The sequence below is a fragment of the Rhinatrema bivittatum genome, chromosome 3 (assembly GCF_901001135.1).
Source record: "Rhinatrema bivittatum chromosome 3, aRhiBiv1.1, whole genome shotgun sequence".
Taxonomy (NCBI): Eukaryota; Metazoa; Chordata; class Amphibia; order Gymnophiona; family Rhinatrematidae; genus Rhinatrema; species Rhinatrema bivittatum.
Genome location: NC_042617.1, coordinates 401,612,191 through 401,619,763, shown reverse-complemented (window position 1 = coordinate 401,619,763; position 7,573 = coordinate 401,612,191). Strand labels below are relative to the sequence as shown.

Here is a 7,573-nt window from a genome sequence, read left to right as displayed (position 1 = left end):
CAGCCTGTGCCAACACCACACATCGGGCAACAGCATCGCCCTGTGTGGTGGTAGAGGCCCCATCCCCTCGCCCCCTGGCTATGAGCACATGGTGCTGGGTTATCAGTGGTGCCCGCAAATTCCAAGGCCCGTATCTACAGTTGGAACTTACCTAATTTGTACTTAACAGGTTAACTTATTGATATTTAAATTTTCCACTGTTGCTCTTTAAAAGCTGAAAGCTGAATTTTCAAATGTTGTGCATGTAAAACTCAGTATATATGTGTGCAAATAGCATATATCCATGCATATGCTATTTTAGAAATCTACAGCATAAGTAAGGGTACACGAGAAAATCAGTGCAAGGAAATAAGGGGCAAGCCACATGTATTCACAGGTGGGGCCAATATTTACATGTGTAAGTTCATATTTTATAAGAGATTTATTCATGTAGCTTATTTGTATATATTTATACCTGCTCTTTATCTGGAGCAAGTGATCATACACACTTTAACATTGAAATAATGACTAAGTATGGGGTCTGGCTGAAATGGAGTTGAAGTAAAAACACATGGGTATAGTAGTTGTGTGCCACTTTTCTGCTAAGTAGGGGCTTTGCCTCTACTCATCCAAAATATTCTGAAAAATGTTACTTATTTAAATAAGATATACGATAAGTCTGAAAATTGCTACTTATCCATTTTCTTGGTATTTGTACAGTGGCTCAGTGAAACAGATATGTTGCCATGAATTGATATTGTAACCAATAAACAAATGCTTTTAACCAGAAAAAAAAAAAAGATAGATGAATAAGTCTCAAATGGAGTTACTTATCTGGTTAAGTAAGATAGATAAATCTCAAACAGAGCTACTTATCTGGATAAGTAGCACTACTTAAGATTCATCCTGCTATCTTACGTAAACGGATAAGTAGCCCTTTAAAAATTTAACCGGCTAGATAGTGACAAAGCTGGAACTTATCATAAGTGCTGTATGTATTTGCATATTTGTTTACATGCACGTACAGGTTGTTGAGCACATTTGTGTGTTATTTATAATCTGTACAAATCATTTAAGTGCAGGTAATAACATACAGAAATAGATTTTTACACACCCATATATATTGGTGTGTGTGCAACTGTTTTAAAGTTAATGTTATCCTCCCTGTGTTTAGCCTGCTTGCTGCCCAACTATTTCAGATCCAAACATGAAGTAAAGGAGTGAGATTATTGTGTTGCACTTTCCACTTTAATGACATTTATTTTATGATTGAATTTGAAATGTTTAGGAAAGATGCCGATGCATGGATGGACAGTAGCCAGATCTGAAGCCTTGACACTTGGCTCTACTGCTCAGAAGTTTCAAACTTAAGCTAATTCAATGCCTTAGCACTTTAACTGTGTAACTCCTGAATTTATTCGCTTAAATCTTTCAGAAATTGGCCACTATATTTTTAGGAGAGAAAGCACTTTAGAAAAGAATGCATAAAACATAGACCAAAAGCTAAAAATTAGCATTTATCAGGGAAAGTCAAATGCATTACAAATTAATACTTATTCCCTTTCTCTTTCTAAGCACATCAAGAATGATTACCTTCACATAGAAAAACCAAAATGTATGTATGCAGAGACGTACTGAATGAAACAAATCCTTATATTTGTAAAATGATGCATGGCACACTAGGAGAGTGATGCGTTATTATGTTTCTTTGTTTTAATAATTGATTATTTCAATGCATCTTTACGGCTGGGTCCTTGCGCATGGGTCACACATCTTTAAACCTCCTGTCACTCAACACTCTGAACAGCAAAAATCTATCAAAGCAAAAGACAAACTGAACTAGTCTGTGTTCTTGCAAAATTCATAAGGTGAACCTGATGTTGCAGCAAAGTGTTTTCAGAAATCAGCTACTATATATGTACAGTCTAGTACAATATTGCAGTCTTTCTAATCATTATGAAGTCCTCCTGCCACTTCCTCTGTATATATTCTTGCAGATCAATCAAATGGAAATCTTGTCTAGGAAAGAATGGAAAATCACTATCCTTTTTAACGGCTTCCAATTTCCATCTCCATTGCAGTTCTTCCTGCTCCAAAACCAACAAAAGATGACAGGTTCTGCTATAGATTATGTCTCAGCAATATTAGTTTTCTTGAAACATGATCCTCACAAAAGGGGATTTTTTACTCTTTAATATATTTTTTTTAATGCTGTTTGGTATTGCAACCCTTTCAAAGATAGCAGAAGCATAACTATATGGCACATCAATTCCTTACCTTTCCCCTCTTACACTGCCAGTGCGTTTGTATATTCAGATACTGTCATTGTTGGAGGCACATCTGATATGAATGTGTAGATTTGTATTACTTGCATAGAGGTTCTGCGTAAAAGAAAAGAGCTACGATAGAAAAACTTAACTTGCACCTCTACTCAGGAAGTTTTCAGCAAAAATGTTCCTTACAGAGCAATATGGCAATAAACAGGTAAAAATCATGCCGAAAAATTATGAGGCCAATATATGATATCTTAGCATAGAAACAGGTAGATGTGGCAAGCATGGTAAACTCTCTATGACCACATTCAAGGGCAATACAACAATCCCTGCTTTATACCTTCCTTATACTATAGTACATAAGAAGGAGGGGAAAACATTTATGTTTGAGAAAAAGGAAAATATTTTAGATGTGAAAGCTCAATTAATGTTATATACAAAGAAAATCACCCAATAGAACATAAGAACATAAGAACATGCCATACTGGGTCAGACCAAGGGTCCATCAAGCCCAGCATCCTGTTTCCAACAGTGGCCAATCCAGACCATAAGAACCTGGCAAGTACCCAAAAACGAAGTCTATTCCATGTTACCATTGCTAATGGCAGTGGCTATTCTCTAAGTCAACTTAATAGAGTGACCCAATTAGTGATGGGCATGTACTGCCACTTGAGATGTAACTGACATTGATGTTATCACCCTCAGTAAATTTCCCTTTAAGAGATGCTAGCAGTGTGCATTACAGTTATTACAGGGTCATTTATCATTTCACGTTAAGGCCCTAGTGCCTGCAATAATGCGCGCAACTCATGTGACATTTGCTATGCAAATCAGAGGAGTTTGGGCAGAGTTAATGGTAATGAGCAGCTTCTAACATCAAATGTGATAGAGTAATGTGGTTTTTAATGCCAGAATTAACCACATCTTTTTTCTATGCATTGGCCTGCGGTACCGGGAAAAAGGTTTTTATCGCACATGCCATTCAGAAAGACAGAGAGAGAGAGTGCCTCTGTAGAGAAACTACAATTTATACCACTGTAAAAGGGGACACTTTTAACTCAGTGAGGGGTTTGAGGGGGAGAGGGTTTACATATACAGTGGGAGGTACGAACAGCAAAATTGACATCACTGAAGATTTTCTGCTGTTTGATTCAATGAAAGGTACAAGAGGAGATGATTTGTACAAAAAATCTTCAGTGATGTCAACTTTACTGCTCGTACCTCCTACTGTATATGTAACCCTCCCCCCCAAAAAAAAAACCAAAAACCAACTCCACACTGAATTAAACATGCTCCCTTTTACAGTGGTATCAATAGAAGAGTGTCTCTACAGTGGCTGGCACTCTCTTTCTCTCATGTGATAAATACCTTTTCACCATAACAATAGCACAGATGCAATAACTTTATCGCACCTTGCGGAAATTAACCATGTGATGTGAGAGCAGTGTAATTACTGTTACCACACCCCTTTTTTTATAGCATTTTCATAAATCTAGGGATTAGTCTGCTATTGTGGCCTTGGGCGTCTGTCATTCTTAGTGTAAAATAAATGGAGAGTGACCATAGTCCACCAAGGGGCTGGATTTGTTTTCAGGTGTGCTGAGACTCTGAAGGGAGAGGCAGCAGACCTGAGAGCAGTTTCAAGGCTCAGTGCAGACTTGTGGTTTGCAAGACTCATGTTTTAACTACTTTTATTCTAGATGGAGCAAGAACAGCAGACACAATGGGCCGGATTTTAAAAGGGTTACGCGCATAAGTTATGCGCGTAACCCTTAAAAAAGCCCCTTGCATGCGCCGAGCCTATTTTGCATAGGCTCAGTGGCGCGCGCAAGCCCCGGGACGCGCATAAGTCCTGGGGCTTCGCAAAGGGGGCATGTCGGAGGCGTGTCGGGTGGGCGGCACGGTTTTCCGGGCGGGGCGGGAGGCATGTCGGGGGCGTGACGCCGGCCCGGGGGCATGGTCGAGGCCTCCGGACCAGCCCCCGGGTCGGGTGATGGCGCGCCAGCAGCCCGCTGGCGCGCGCAGTTACGCCTGCGTTGGGCAGGCGTAACTCTGCCGACAATGGTAGGGGGGGGTTAGATAGGGCTGGGGTGGTGGGTTAGGGAGGGGAAGGTGCAGGGGGGTGGAGAGAAAGTTCCCTCCGAGGCCGCTCCGATTTCGGAGCGGCCTCGGAGGGAACGGGCAGCGCGCGTAGGGCTCGGCGCGTGCAAGGTGCACAAATGTGCAACCCCTTGCGCGCGCTGACCCCAGATTTTATAAGATACGTGCGGCTACGCGCGTATCTTATAAAATCTGGCGTACTTTTTTTCGCGCCTGGTGCGTGAACAAAAGTACGCGCGCGCGTACGTTTATAAAATCTACCCCAATGTTGCCAGTGGTGGCTTGAGAAAGAAAAGGATTGCTCCAGGAGTCTGGGTGAAGGAAAGCCAAGAGAACTATAAGTAATAAATTGTGCCCTATGGCAATGAAAAGGGTCTTAGAGAAGATGCTTTATTTATTTATTTATTTATTTATTTAGGGAGGGGGTGAAATTCTAATTAATAAAAAGAAGTGGTATTTTGTTTGTATGCTGCTTAGACATAAACTTGTTTTATATGTGCAACCCCTGGGCAGGACAGATATTTTTACTTGCCACCCAGGAGCACATAGAAAGATGGACCCTTTCTGCACAACTCTTCAGATTCTATTCAACTCCTTCTCCCAAATTGCAGGGAAAAACATTAGCTCCTATACCCAGTTGCTTTTGCAATTCTAGCCCTATTTCTGTCCCTTACTCCACAGCATAAATAATTATACTGTCCAAGCATCCAATAAACACTCAGGGGAGAAGAAGAAGGAGAGAGGCTTCTAAATTAAAAAGAAATACCTGCGGAGGTGAGGGCAGCCCGGCCCTGAGCACCCTGTGGTGAGGCTACCCGGCCCCGACGACGCTGGAAACCCCGCCCCCGTGTGACGTCATCGAGGCGGGACGACTGGGCACATAAAATCAGCCCTGCAGCAGTCAATTTCGGAGGAGAAGGAGGAGAGAGGCTTCTAAATTAAAAAGAAATACCTGCGGAGGTGAGGGCAGCCCGGCCCTGAGCTCCCTGTGGTGAGGCTACCCGGCCCCGACGACGCTGGAAACCCCGCCCCCGTGTGACGTCATCGAGGCGGGACGACTGGGCACATAAAATCAGCCCTGCAGCAGTCAATTTCGGAGGAGAAGGAGGAGAGAGGCTTCTAAATTAAAAAGAAATACCTGCGGAGGTGAGGGCAGCCCGGCCCTGAGCTCCCTGTGATGAGGCTACCCGGCCCCGACGACGCTGGAAACCCCGCCCCCGTGTGACGTCATCGAGGCGGGACGACTGGGCACATAAAATCAGCCCTGCAGCAGTCAATTTCGGAGGAGAAGGAGGAGAGAGGCTTCTAAATTAAAAAGAAATACCTGCGGAGGTGAGGGCAGCCCGGCCCTGAGCTCCCTGTGGTGAGGCTACCTGGCCCCGACGACGCTGGAAATCCCGCCCCCGTGTGACGTCATCGAGGCGGGACGACTGGCACATAAAATCAGCCCTGCAGCAGTCAATTTCGGAGGAGAAGGAGGAGAGAGGCTTCTAAATTAAAAAGAAATACCTGCGGAGGTGAGGGCAGCCCGGCCCTGAGCTCCCTGTGGTGAGGCTACCCGGCCCCGACGACGCTGGAAACCCTGCCCCCGTGTGACGTCATCGAGGCGGGATGACTGGGCACATAAAATCAGCCCTGCAGCAGTCAATTTCGGAGGAGAAGGAGGAGAGAGGCTTCTAAATTAAAAAGAAATACCTGCGGAGGTGAGGGCAGCCCGGCCCTGAGCTCCCTGTGGTGAGGCTACCCGGCCCCGACGATGCTGGAAACCCCGCCCCCGTGTGACGTCATCGAGGCGGGACGACTGGGCACATAAAATCAGACCTGCAGCGACGCTTGTCGTCGCCGGCGCTTGTCCTAAGCCGCGCTTTTTAAGGGGCGCTCGGCTTAGTGCGGCTTCATGTCGGTTTTGCGAGGAACTGTCAAGTGAATGGTTTGTCTTCCAAACTGTAAGTAATCCTCTCATTATTACTTCTCCTCTCTAAGGGGCCAAGAAGAGAGTGTTTTGAATGTGGGTTCCTATTAAGTCCTGAGTAAAATAATTATTAAAATGCCTCATTCTGCAAGGAAAAGGAGAGCCAGGGAGCGAGTTGAGCCTACAACTATCCCTGGTAATCAAATAAAAGGACCAATGGACTCACATGTGCAACGTACATCAAGATCGGATGGGGCGCAGATGGAAGGGCCTCTTGAATTTGTTTCTGAGGCCTCACCATCGGACCTTTCAACATCTTTATCCCCGATCCAAAGGGAACCACCAGTAAACCCGGCTATATTCAGAGCCCAGGGGCCTTGGAGGGTGGCCAAAACTGCGGAAGGCGCAGAAATAGGGTCCCCAGTAGTAGGCCCAAGCTCCCTGGAATTGTCTGGAATGGAAAGTCCGGGGGATGTCCGGATAGGACAGAACACCTCACCGAACTTGGTACAAGGAGATAACCATCAAGATTTAATAAAGATGGACAACTCTGTTTATTTGTCTAAAATAAGTGTTCCACAGATAATCAAGCCCGAAGTGGTTACATTAGATGCAATAATGGAAGCTATAGTGAGCTTGCAGAATTCTATGATAGCTCAAGTAAATCCAGTGATAGACAAAGTAAACAATCTACAGGGAAAATTAATTAATATGGAATTAAGAAAAGATAAAGAAATTAAAGAACTAGAGAAAATAAAGGGAGATATTGATAGTACAAAAAAGGTACAAGATACAATGATAAAGGAAAATCAAATATTGCAAATAAAATTGGAGAATCTAGAAAATGTTAATAGAAAGAAAAACCTCCGATTTGTTAATTTCCCAATGCTCCCACACGTGACACCTAAGGAAATGTTTAAGAAATATTTAATTGAAGTCCTTAAAGTACCAGAGAACACTATTCCACCATTAGTGAAGAGTTATTACATTCCAATGTATAGAAAAGGAACACAGCAGGAAGAACAGGAGGGAACACAAGTTATGGATAAATTGGAAACTAGTCTGGATCTTTCCAAAATTTTGGAGACATCCGATAGTGAACTAGTACAGAGTGCCACTTTATTGATCACTTTTGTATTTGAAACCGATCGTGACTGGGTGTTTCGATTATTTTTCAAACATAGGACAGAACCATTTTTGACTTTAGCCATAAGAATCTACCCAGATTTCTCTAAAATAACACAGAAGAGGAGGAAACAATTCTTGTCATTTAGGGAAAAGGTTCTCCAAATAGGGGCAACCTTTCGCC

General features: G+C 43.5%; 1 long non-coding RNA gene across 1 annotated transcript; it reads right to left on the bottom strand.

The window, feature by feature from the left end:
- Window positions 1-1,018: 1,018 nt before the first annotated feature.
- On the bottom strand, window positions 1,019-5,492 carry LOC115088802. Its single transcript, XR_003855894.1, has 3 exons — window positions 5,119-5,492; window positions 2,257-2,360; window positions 1,019-2,069 (listed from the first exon to the last, which is right to left on the bottom strand). It is a non-coding gene; the product is annotated as an uncharacterized LOC115088802 (long non-coding RNA).
- Between the last annotated feature and the right edge of the window lie 2,081 nt (window positions 5,493-7,573).